The sequence below is a fragment of the Lepidochelys kempii genome, chromosome 4, assembly GCF_965140285.1.
Source record: "Lepidochelys kempii isolate rLepKem1 chromosome 4, rLepKem1.hap1, whole genome shotgun sequence".
Classification (NCBI taxonomy): Eukaryota; Metazoa; Chordata; order Testudines; family Cheloniidae; genus Lepidochelys; species Lepidochelys kempii.
Genome location: NC_136383.1, coordinates 117,965,321 through 117,977,982, shown reverse-complemented (window position 1 = coordinate 117,977,982; position 12,662 = coordinate 117,965,321). Strand labels below are relative to the sequence as shown.

The following is a 12,662-nucleotide window of genomic DNA, read 5'->3' as shown; positions in this document are numbered from 1 at the left end:
AACTTCAAATCCAGACTCCAGCGAGAAACTGCTGAATTGGAATTCATTTGCAAATTGGATACTATTAATTTAGGCTTAAATAGAGACTGGGAGTGGCTAAGTCATTATGCAAGGTAGCCTATTTCCCCTTGTTTTTTCCTACCCCCCGCCCCAGACGTTCTGGTTAAACTTGGATTTAAACTTGGAGAGTGGTCAGTTTGGATGAGCTATTGCCAGCAGGATAGTGAGTTTGTGTGTGTGGTTTTTGGAGGGGGGTGAGGGGGTGAGAGAACCTGGATTTGTGCAGGAAATGGCCCAGCTTGATTATCATGCACTTTGTGAAGAGAGTTGTCACTTTGGATGGGCTATTACCAGCAGAAAGAAAAGGAGTACTTGTGGCACCTTAGAGACTAACCAATTTATTTGAGCATGAGCTTTCGTGAGCTCACTTCATCCGATGAAGTGAGCTCACGAAAGCTCATGCTCAAATAAATTGGTTAGTCTCTAAGGTGCCACAAGTACTCCTTTTCTTTTTGCGAATACAGACTAACACGGCTGTTACTCTGAAACCTGTCATTATTACCAGCAGGAGAGTGAGTTTGTGTGTGGGGGGGAGGGGGTGGAGGGTGAGAAAACCTGGATTTGTGCTGGAAATGGCCCAACTTGATGATCACTTTAGATAAGCTATTACCAGCAGGAGAGTGGGGTGGGAGGAGGTATTTTTTCATGATCTCTGTGTGTATACAATGTCTGCTGCAGTTTCCACGGTATGCATCCGATGAAGTGAGCTGTAGCTCACGAAAGCTCATGCGCAGATAAATTGGTTAGTCTCTAAGGTGCCACAAATACTTTTCTTTTTGAGACCTAAAAGTGGTAATTCTTCAATAAAAAAACTTCAAAAACAGACTCCAACAAGAGACTGCTGAATTGGAATTAATTTGCAAACTGGATACAATTAACTTAGGCTTGAATAAAGACTGGGAGTGGATGGGTCATTACACAAAGTAAAACTATTTCCCCATGTTTATTCCCCACCCCCACACCCTGTTCCTCAAATGTTCTTGTCAACTGCTGGAAATGGCCCACCTTGATTATCACTACAAAAGGTTTTTTCCCCCCAGCTCTCCTGCTGGTAATAGCTCACCTTACCTGATCACTCTCGTTACATGTGTATGGTAACACCCATTGTTTCATGTTCTCTGTGTATATAAATCTCCCCACTGTATTTTCCACTGAATGCATCCGATGAAGTAGATGTAGCTCACAAAAGCTTATGATCAAATACATTTGTTAGTCTCTAAGGTGCCACAAGTCCTCCTTTTCTTAAAGCTGAATCTGTATAGCTTAGGCTAAGCAATAGCTATGTTGTGGGGTAGGTAGAGGAGGGAAACATGAAATGGTCTATAAATAGTTGAAAGATGGAAACATCAGAGAAAGAGGGATATTTTAGCATGGGTAAAAATCAAGGGTGCAGCAAGGAGTCTGAATACCTAGAAAAAAATGAAAGTATGATTGTGAAATAGTCTTCCAAAGAAAGTGATGGAAACCTCATTAGCTATTCAAATGCCATTGTACTCTGAAGAGTGACTATATAAAAATGTCACTTTCTTCGTCAACGAAACTGCTGTTTATATTCCAAGCTGACTAGGGCTTTAATTACTATAATATGTAACTGTCTTTACTCCTCTTCACCCTGTGCAAACCCACCAAAGGCAACGAGACTGCAGAAGGGTCACAAAGGGGATATTTTGAAAAATCTGGGAGTTCAACAGCTCTCACCAAGGGCCTAATTTGGCCTGCAGAACCTTGTTTTTTATTAGTGGAGATACACAAGAAGGAAAGAGCCCAGTTCACCTCTGAGATGTCAAGTTAAGTTTGGAGGCCTGGCAACTCCAGAAAAAACTGTTTTACTTGTAAATGGCGCATTATTGATACATGAAACATCAGGAAATGACAAATGTGAAATGCTAGTCATTTTCACAAACACAATTTTTAAGAGCAGAACAATGTTTAGAACTAAACAAAGTACAAAGAGACTTCACATTTGAGAACACATTGTAATGTTTAATAACATATGAAAGCACAATGCTTTTCAGGTACACATATGGTTAGGTGTGTAGTATACTATACACTGAGGGCTTCTGATTTTAGATTTTAACTGATAAAATCTGTGTTTATCCAATAAACACTGGAAATTTATTTCTTGTATTTAACGGCTTGTGAAAATGGAGCAGTACTGAGGACTATGGCGGAGTGATTTCGAAGAGTATGTCTACACTGCCTACCGCCCCCCCACCCCCTTGTGTCTACACTGCAATTGCGTTAACCCAGAGTTCAGATCCAAGGTACCAAGGTCTTGCAGGGCTGGAGACCCCAAGCTCAAGTTAAGCTGGGCCCCAAGCCCCACTGCTTTGCAGTGTAGACGCAGCCCTGCTTGACTTGGGTCTTAGGAGTCAGCCAGACGTGTCCCACATTTCCATCAGACAACTTTTATAGCCTCTCTATCCCAACAATCTGCAATCCATGCTGTTGAAAACAGAAGCCAGACCCCTTTGCAAACAGCAGCAGCTTAGGTCAGCTTTAACCCTTTCTTTTCTGATCACTGATTTGCAAGCATGCTATCAGAGAGTCTCCTGGGTTTGCAAATGGAGAGCAAACCAATCAAGCCTTTTGCAAAGCGAGCTGCTTCTGGGTAACATGCAGGGCAGGCAGTAAAGTTTTCCCAAAGTGCACCACTGTCCTAGGGCTAGAGCACCCACATTTCAGGGGCAGCGCTAGGGACTCTGGGCTATGGTTACTTTGACTCTGGTCTGTGCACTGCAGTGTGGATGCCAGAGCCCTAGGTTTAAGAATGAACACAAGAACGGCCATACTGGGTTAGATCAAAGGTCCATCGAGCCCAGTATCCTGTCTTCTGACAGTGGCCAATGCCAGGTGTCCCAAAAGGAATGAACAGAACAGGTAATCAACAAGTGATGCATTCCCTGTGCCCATTCCCAGCTTCTGGCAAATGGAAGCTAAGGACACCATCCCTGGCCATCCTGGCTAATAGCCATTAACGGACCTATCCTCCATGAATATATCTAGTTCTTTTTTGAACCCTGTTATTGTCTTGGCCTTCACAACTGTGACATTACACCCCATATTCTTTATGGAAATATGTTTATGATCTGGATATAGCATAACAGGTATATTTTATGCAAGATTGGTCTTGTAAGGGATCACCAGAAAGGTTATAATTTACTGAATGTGATTATCCAATTTTTATGCATGTATCATTTCTGTATCTAAAGTGAGGAATATTGACTATGTAACAATTACATCTGTGTGTGTATTTGGGAGACAACCACCAGACAACAGGCGATCAGCCTTGATGGGCCATTTGGAAGAAACAATAAGACTTTAACGACACTAATCTCTCTCCTTCCTGAGAGGTGTCCTGGGACCGTGCTGTGACATTACTAGGTCAGGTGGTCCTGTCAGCTGGTACTAAACACCATCTTGGACTTCTAGTACTCGAGTAATTGGACTTCTGGTATTAGAGGAGTCGAGTCCCACTAATCCTAGGTTTACATTGCAGTGTAGACATACCCTAAAGTGCACTAATGTGTTACAAATTAATTGGTCCATGTAGACACTGCTGGTACACACTAAACGTTCCATAGTCCACTTAAATGTAGTAGTGTTTAAAGTTCACTAGGAAACATTACAAAGAGATTACAGTAATATATACTGTAATGAGTAATGTATATAATATATAGCATACATTACTCATTACAGTATAAAGAGCCTGAAAAACCCCAGTTTTTGGACATCTACATAGAACTAAAAAAATTGCTAACAATAAACCCTACAAACTTAAATTACTAAACCCCAAAAACAAAAGCCCTATATATGACACAGGAACATTGTCCTAGCTCATTATGCTGCTTAGTTTCATGTAGCATTAAAAAAAAATGAAGACCTGACGTTCCATTCAATGACAGGTGCTCAGATACCATGGTGATGGACACAGTATAAATATACCTAGATCAGTAGATCTGAATTATACATGTACCCTTCAATAGCCATTTGTGTTATGAATATGAAAAAATGGTATATGTTTATGGAGAGGTCAGGAATAAGCTTTTGTATTAGATCCAAAATGTTAAATTATTGAATAACTTTAGAAGACTATTTTAAACAAAATAATTTTTCAAGAAAGAATAATGGCTGATAGTGGATGCTCCAAAAGATTCAGTTTCTTCTCATATGGTAAATTAGAATACTACTTGGTAAAACAGTCATTTTAGGTGGGATAGGTGCTATTTTGAAGTTGTGCGATGCATATCAGCTATCAGGCTATCACCCACTCAGATATACAGTAGAACAGACATTAACTACAAATGGACGCTGGGCATGTCATGTTTTGCAACCATGTTTTTGCTTTATGCTTCAGCAGAATATTGCTGCCTGCCACTAGTTAAAAGGGTGTAACACTTTTTCTTTACATATCTTTGTTCAAGAAGTCCCTTAGATATAACAATGGAGACTTGTGCAACACATGACACTATGAAGAAAATTTTCCTTCACTCATGAACCACAAAGAGCTAATTAGGAGGTGTCCTGGGACCCACTTTTATAACAAGCAAAATATGTGGTGACAGATCCAGGTTGGCTGTAAGTGCTGCTTTTTCATATAAAAATACATTCTTAATTTTTACTGATTTCTCAGTATACTGCAGAGAACAGACAGAAATGGTTAATGTGGTTCATATTGATGTAAGTTTATAACGTATGTAAGGAATGTGGGCAAAATCTGAGTAACTCCACTGAAGTACAAGTACTCTGTCCAAATACTCTAGATTCACACCTGTTGAGAAGAGATCAGAATACAGCCCTATATTCATATTCTATTTCCAGACATAATTTTCAATTACAGCCTGATCTGCTAAAGTGCTGAGCTTGTTCTCTATGAAAGGGAGTACCATAAATTCCAATTGTGATCAGTAGAACTTTAGGGTGTTTAGCATTTGACTGGATTGGTTCCCCACCCACAGGTTTTTAACAAATGAAATGAGAGGAAAGAAAAAGAAGAGATTGAAATGTTAAGACCCTAAAGAGTGAAATCCTGGGTCCAATTAAGTCAATGGCAAAACTCCCGTCGACTTCAGTGGGGCCCGGTCATCACCCAAAGACTCTGAAGATTGGTAATCATACAAGGAGGAACTAGCATATAAGGAATCAGACCAAATTGTTGAAAGCAAAACTGAGAGGATAGTTTATAGGCTATAAACTGTTCCTACTCATGCTGCTTATGATTTCTGTTAGTGATTATTTGATCCCAAAAGGGGCAGCATGGGGAGAGAGAAGAAGAAATGAATGGGTAGACAATTATACTCTGTCAGATGCACTTGAAATCAATCACAGAACAGTTTACTCAGTTAGGCTGTTTTCCTGAGCTCACTGACTGTCTGAATAGTTCACTGGAGAACCTTAGTAATGATTTGGCTTTCTGCATATTGATTTTTTTAACAGCATTGTCATTACAGCCAATAGACTTCATGTAAAGGCTAAGAGAAAATGTTCCCTTTTATTGAGGAACAAGCGTACCCATGTAGGAGTTTCCCAAGAAAACAGAGGTAACAAGAGGAGAGAAAAGAAAAAGTATCTCTTCAAAATTATTGGGAAGGGTTGGGATGGAAGAATAGGTAATAGGGGAGAAAGGAAGAGAAAGGGAAGGGGCTACTATTGGTTGTATTAATAGGATTCAAAAATTTATATTTTTATTTAAACTTGTTTTGTAAAAAAAGTATTTGAAACCACCTGCACATTAGGTATTTTGTTGTTTAAAAATTTAAAATATATTGCATATTTGCCCAAATCATTCCACAAATGTCATCCAATATGTTCTAAAGTGGTCATTACACTAGCTGGTCAAATTTGGACTCAAATTCAAAGTTTTGTTGGGTAAGGGGAAGCTTTTACAAAATTTAAGACCAGTGGAAATGAATTATTCATTGATCAAAAACAAAATTTTTAAATACATAAAAAGTTTTCCTCAACTCTGTTTGCAACTCAAACATCACACCCTCCCACTAATGCACTAAAGCCAGAAATGAGGGATTGAAAACCAGAGTGAAATTGACACAACTACTACACTGTTCAATAGAAGAGCATTGCACATTTTTAATATAGGTAAGGAAATGTATTTTTTAAAATACATTAATTTTAACCACACAGTGTCCTCTTAAGTCCCAAAGCAATAGTTTCTAACGGGACCACCATGTCAGCAGTGCTGTTAGTTTTGTCATTGCAGCTGTAAGTAAACTCAAATTCCCTTAATGCCAGACCACCAGAAGACATATTGTAGTGTATAGCACTGCACCCCTCAGAGATTTTTGACAGTGCAATGGGTCTGATCCTCCATTCCGTCTGAGCATGATTCCACTGATCTCAATAAGAGTTCTGATCTTTCACTCACCCTATATGCAGATCCTTTCAGAAATAAAGAAAGCAAACCTATCCTACCACACATTTTAATTTACTTGTAATGACTATTATTATGTCTGACTCCCACAGAACTCCATGACACTGGTAGTAGAGTGACTTCATATGTGAAGGATCAAATACCAGGGTGATGGGCGCACTATAAGAATCTAAACAGAACAGGGTGTGAGGGGGACAGTGTTTTAGCACAAGACTACTAGAACCCAGGAACTTGCAAGTTCTAATCCACTCACTCTTCCTCTGTCTCAGCTTCACCATCTGTAAAATAAGGATAAAATGTACTTTCCTCACCAGGGGGATGTGGAGATTAGCCAGCAATCATCTGCAAAGCCCTCTGAAGATAAAAATGCTCAGCATTATAATACAATGCCAGCATTCCAATTAGAGCTTCTCGGTCTTCTTACTTTAGAAACTGTCAAACATAATATACTGTTCCATGTGACACAAAGATTAAATACAACTAATAATGACAGTTTTAAGATGGACAGGATATAATCTTAACAAGATCACACAAATATAATTACTTGTTTGCTAATTCGTTTCACTTAACCTGTGAATTCTGCGAGTTTGTGTCCTCCTTTGTAGGAGTCTAGAGTCCTGCCAGTCAAGAGGCTGTTTGTTCCTTGGCGGGAGACTGAGCAACCTACTTACTGCTTCATCACTAACTTTTCAGGACCAGCTCTATATATTTCACAATAACCTTGTGAGGATGTAATGAATGCTGTAAACCTCTTGTCTTCTGAATTGAAAGTACTTTTCATCCTTGGGACACTTTCCAGACATTAACTAGTTAATCCTAACATCACCCCTTTGAGGTAGGTTCAGAATTATTATATCCATTTTAGATGGAGAAATTGGGGTGGAGAGATCAAGGCCCCAGATTTTTAAAGGTATTTAGGTGCCTAAAGATGATAATCCCACTAGGCAATTTTGCAAGAGTGCCTTGGTGCCTGCCTAACTCCCAGTGAAATCAGTGTACATTAGGTGCTTAGGCACTTTTGAAAATCCCACTAGAAGCCTACCTGCATCTTCTAAAAATCTGGCCCTAAAGTGACTTGTCTAAGGATACAGAAGGAGTCAGTATCTCAGAGTGAGGACTAGGAGTCCTTGGGTTAGGATCATCAGACCATGCCTCCTGGGGAGTCACATAAGCAGTTGATTTCCTGAACTGACATCCTAGGCTACAGATGTTACTTCACAGCAGCAATAATTGTCCTGTCAGCAGCAGCGAAGGCTTTAGAATGGAATAACGCCAAAAGCCTGGATGTTTACAGTGCCCTGGACAGTCCTGACATCGCCATGGCAACCATTTGGGGGTTTTCCCCCAGGATTTTTTTTAAGCTATTTGCACTCGATATTGTGCTCCCTGATGTAAACCTTGCTTCTGACTTCTTTGCTGTTGCCAGGCTCTGCATGGTAACACACATGCTGCACCAACCAGGGATCATCATCTCCGCAGCAATGCGGTCACTACACTCATTAGCACCAAAGGGGAGGCAGTGCTGCAAGGCACCAGACACTGGACATTATTGTGTTGTTTAGTGAAGAGATGAGAAGAGCAGTGAGAAGATGGAGAAGCATACAAATGGAATAAAGGGAACACAGGAGTTTTCCATGACAGTTGGTCCTAGAAATACTCATGTCAGCTCAGGTTGCCCACTGGTAAACAAGAATTAGTTAAGCTGCTTGAAACTGAATTGTACAGATCATTATGTTTAATTAAATGAGCACTTCAGACTTCAACATCGTGACCATTGTCTATTTAAGTTCTTTAGACTGATCTAATTTACAAAATGAGACTCCAAACAGATTAGGGTTTTGGAAAAAATAAGGTAACAGTGAGTCATGTTAATGACGCAGATCCTAATCTTTAGAGAATCTGTTTCATTGCTCTGTAATAAGTCACAGGTCAATTAATCAGTTTACACAGCAAAAAATGATATTGTTTCTCTTTTATTTTTTAACCTGAGCTGTCAGCCAAAGTTTGGGTCCCTGCAGGTTGTTTCCACAGGAAAGCGAAATTGATGGTGAAGTTGAGTATCTCTGATGCACTTCTGTTTATTTACAATGAATGTACAAAAAGTCCTATTTACCTAGACACATTAAGAATCAAACAAGACTGTTGCTTAGCTCACAGTTCCAATCTCCTTTCAGCCAGCACATGGCCTAAAAATGCATGTGCGCGCTCTCTCGCTCTCTCAGCTTTTACTCAGGCTCAGACTGTCAGTGTTTTTGTGTATTCTGCTTGTTTCCTTCTCTCTCGTCTCCTTTGGTCTTTTTTGCCGTTTCTCTCAGACCCACAAATTACAAATCAGTAGTCAGCAAAACTCCTCTGCCCACATGTGCCGTTATTTTAGGTGGTGACATACGATTGTGTCTGCGGTGGAGGCTGTTATTGTTTCACCTACCTGATTATAATAACAGCATCTTAATGGCTTCTCATAACTATTTTAAAAGAAGGGCAGCAGTTAAACCCCCAGTTTCAAAGAGCTTTATCCCAAACCATAACAGTGTTTTTAAGATCCACATACTGCTCTCATTTACACCAATGTAATTCCCAGTGCTCTCTTTATTGGTATCCACATTTGCCAAGTAAATCTCTCTACACATCTATAACAACAACAAAACCCCACCACAGGCCACACAAATTAAGCTGAAATCTATACTGCACCCAATGAGAGGGATTAATTTTCTTTGTCCCTCAGCTCTGTCCCTGCTAAAGAACCCTAATTCTGTGCACCCTTGTGAGGTCACCCCACACCTTGCTACATCAAGCAATAGATGTAACTGAGATTTTCATTACCACACTGACTGCCACCACCAAGACCCATTTGCTTGAACTGTTCAAAAAGAAGAACTGCCTTGATTTAAGATTTCCACTTCCACTCAGCCATGTCTTATGAGCCTCAGAAAACTGGAAAAATCTTTATAGTTACTCATGCCTTAGGACCTCAAGGGTAGAATAATGCATTGAACTCTGCAGGTGCCAGCCCTTGAAGACCACGTGGAAGTTGCTGTCAGCACAGAATGCAGCTACCCACATCAGACCAGTTCTCCACTGGTCATACTACCTTCCTATTTACTTTTAGGTACAGTGGAAGAAGTTGACGTTGATCTATGAAGCCTACGAGAACTGGGTTCTAACCAGCTTAGAGATCGCCTCTCTTGCAATGGGCTGCTACAGCTGTTGGGATAGCACCTCCTACTTTTGATTTTAAGGAAACTAGGAGCAGGATAGTCTCAATGCAGCAAACTCCTCGGTGGACTTTGGTTTCACAGATGCTCTCTCAGAGCCTAAGTCTTTCAATCTGCAGCAAAGTCTAGGACTATGAAACCACAAAGGGTAAGAAAAGGTCATCATGTCTGTGCTCATGAGTACTCCTTATTCAGTTCAGAACTAATTTCAAAGTTCTGGTCTTAATTTACAAAGCTCTTAAGCAAGCCGCCTGACAGGTGACTTCATTTTCCATGACTCTGCCTATGCTCCACAGAGACAATGCAGCTTGACAGAGACAATGCAGCTTGAGAGAAGTGGTGAGGGCAGAGTATTCTCAATAGCAGTGCCCCAGCTATGAAATCTTAGAACCTATAAATCAATACACTCCTGTGTTCATGAGATGATGCAGAGAAACAACACCATTTGGGGGTATAGATTCTGATACCACTACCTTTTTAACAACACTTAGATACAGAGATCAAGATTTGTTTTAAAAAATGAGTGCCCAGAATTAGGCTCCTAAATCCATCTTTAGGTAACAACAGAAATGTGACCTGATTTTTAAGCACCCAACAATAGGAGGAGCTGCAAGTATCCAATACCCTTGAAAAAAGGGCCATTTTTATTTAAGTACCTAAATAGAATTTAGGAGCTTAATTTTAGACATCCATATTTGACAATCCTGGCCTAAATTAATACCTACTTTAGATTAAACAAATAGGCCAATCTGCTTGCATTTACCCCTGGGGGGCATGTTCATGTATAATTTAACCCAGACATAAGACTATTTCCTTATACCGATAAACAGTGGAATTCTGTACATCTGAATCCCTTGGGAACACCAAATCTGTTTGTGTCATAAATATAAAGGGAAGGGTAAACACCTTTAAAATCCCTCCTGGCCAGAGGAAAAATCCTTTCACCTGTAAAGGGTTAAGAAGCTAGGATAACCTCGCTGGCACATGACCAATGAGGAGACAAGATACTTTCAAAAGCTGGGAGGAGGGAGAAAAACAAAATGTCTGTATCTGTCTGTGTGATGCTTTTGCCGGGGACAGAACAGGAATGGAGTCTTAGAATTTAGTAAGTAATCTAGCTAGATATGCGTTAGATTATGATTTCTTTAAATGGCTGAGAAATTAAGCTGCGCTGAATAGAATGGATATTCCTGTCTGCATGTCTTTTTGTAACTTAAGGTTTTGCTTAGAGGGATTCTCTATGTTTTGAATCTAATTACCCTGTAAGGTATTTACCATCCTGATTTTACAGAGGTGATTCTTTTTTACTTTTTACTTCTATTAAAATCCTTCTTTTCAGAAACTGAATGCTTTCTCATTGTTCTTAAGATCCGAGGGCTTGGGTCTGTGGTCACCTATGCAAATGGTGAGGATTTTTACCAAACCTTCCCCAGGAAGTGGGGTGCAAGGGTTGGGAGGATTTTGGGGGGGAAAGACATTTCCAAACAACGCTTTCCTAATAAATAAACCCAGATAAATGTTTGGTGGTGGCAGTGGAAGTCCAAGGGCAAAGGGTAAAATAGTTTGTACCTTGGGGAAGTTTTAACCTAAGCTGGTAAAAGTAAGCTTAGGAGGTTTTCATGCAGGTCCCCACATCTGTACCCTAGAGTTCAGAGTGGGGAAGGAACCTTGACAGTTTGGTTGATCAAGAGATCACATAAATTAAGAATAGACATCATGTCATGATAATAGAGTTTAGTAGACAGTCATGTATGGATCCTGGGAGTTAGGTTAATCTGATTTTACTCTATTTTGTGTTTTCTTTTAGGAACTCATACATACAGACATGGACATTGTGATGAACAAACAGTATTCCTGTTGAGCTGGGATTACACACAAGTAATGAGTGAGGATTGCAGAATCAGGACCAAAATAAAATGCTCAAGAAAGATGAAGCCAAGTACTAGCATCCACTGTGGTGCAGGATGCAGTGGCTTTTGCGTGTGTTTCTACAAGTTGGATGCTACACGCAAGTTATTTATTGCACAGGGGAAGGGGGAGAAGCATGAAAAATATAATCGTCTCTTCTTTTAGTGGCTTTGTTCTCCCAACCTCAACCTACCCACTGAAAACCAAACAACTACAGGTGTAAGTTCCTTGCGAACAGGAATATGCAGAGCTTCCCCAACAGCTGTTTTTATGTGCTGCTTCTGAGATAATGTTATAAACTGAAACCCTAAGCTGACTGCTGTAATAAAAAGGCTGATGGTTTTTCTAACCACCTCAAAAAGCTACAATATACACAAAGTGATTATTACATACACCACACTCCCTGTGCCTGCAGAATACGGATCACCCTGCTGATTGCAGCTTTATATCTGGATTCCAATAATGAAAGCTGCTTGAACTTGGACAGCAACTGCCTAGTCTTTTAGTTACTTGGATCCCCGGCAGTCAGCTAATTACCAGAGGTGACTGGAAAATTTCAAAGAAAACAAAATTTCCCCAGAAAGCAAACTATTTTTTCAAAATGCCATTTTTCCCATGCAAAGAAAAAAGAAATTTGCCTGCTCTGAAGGCCACAGCAGAAGATGCATTACCATCTGCAACCTCTAAGGGAGAGCCTTTGCTTTTATCATTGTCCATGCAGACCATATTGGCAATTGTATACTCATACCTACAGGTGAAAACACTTGTTTTGAACCCAGAGGCACCAGCAAGAGACGTCCTGGAAACTGCAGGAGGAAGAGAGACTTTAATTTGAGAGCAGGAGCCATCGTCAGCTTAATTATTGCCTCATTCTGGGCTATGTGCCTTGACAGTTGGATAGTGCCAGACCCCGAGAGCACCATAAGCCATAGATCTGAGATGCTGAGGAAAGTAGCCTACAAGCCAGCTATTTCACTGACTAGTTTGCAGCCAGCATTCCCCTTCTGAGGTAAGTGTGTAGTAGCCATTTTGGTAGAATTAGATCACTGATCTGCCTGAATTATCATCTGTTTATTTTTGGGCATAACAGC

The 12,662-nt window shown here is 40.2% G+C and overlaps 1 protein-coding gene across 1 annotated transcript in view; it reads right to left on the bottom strand.

Moving 5' to 3' along the window:
• The window catches only part of SORCS2 (sortilin related VPS10 domain containing receptor 2), an 843,800-nt gene that overhangs the window by 757,586 nt on the left and 73,552 nt on the right, over positions 1 to 12,662 (bottom strand). The window lies entirely within an intron of this gene.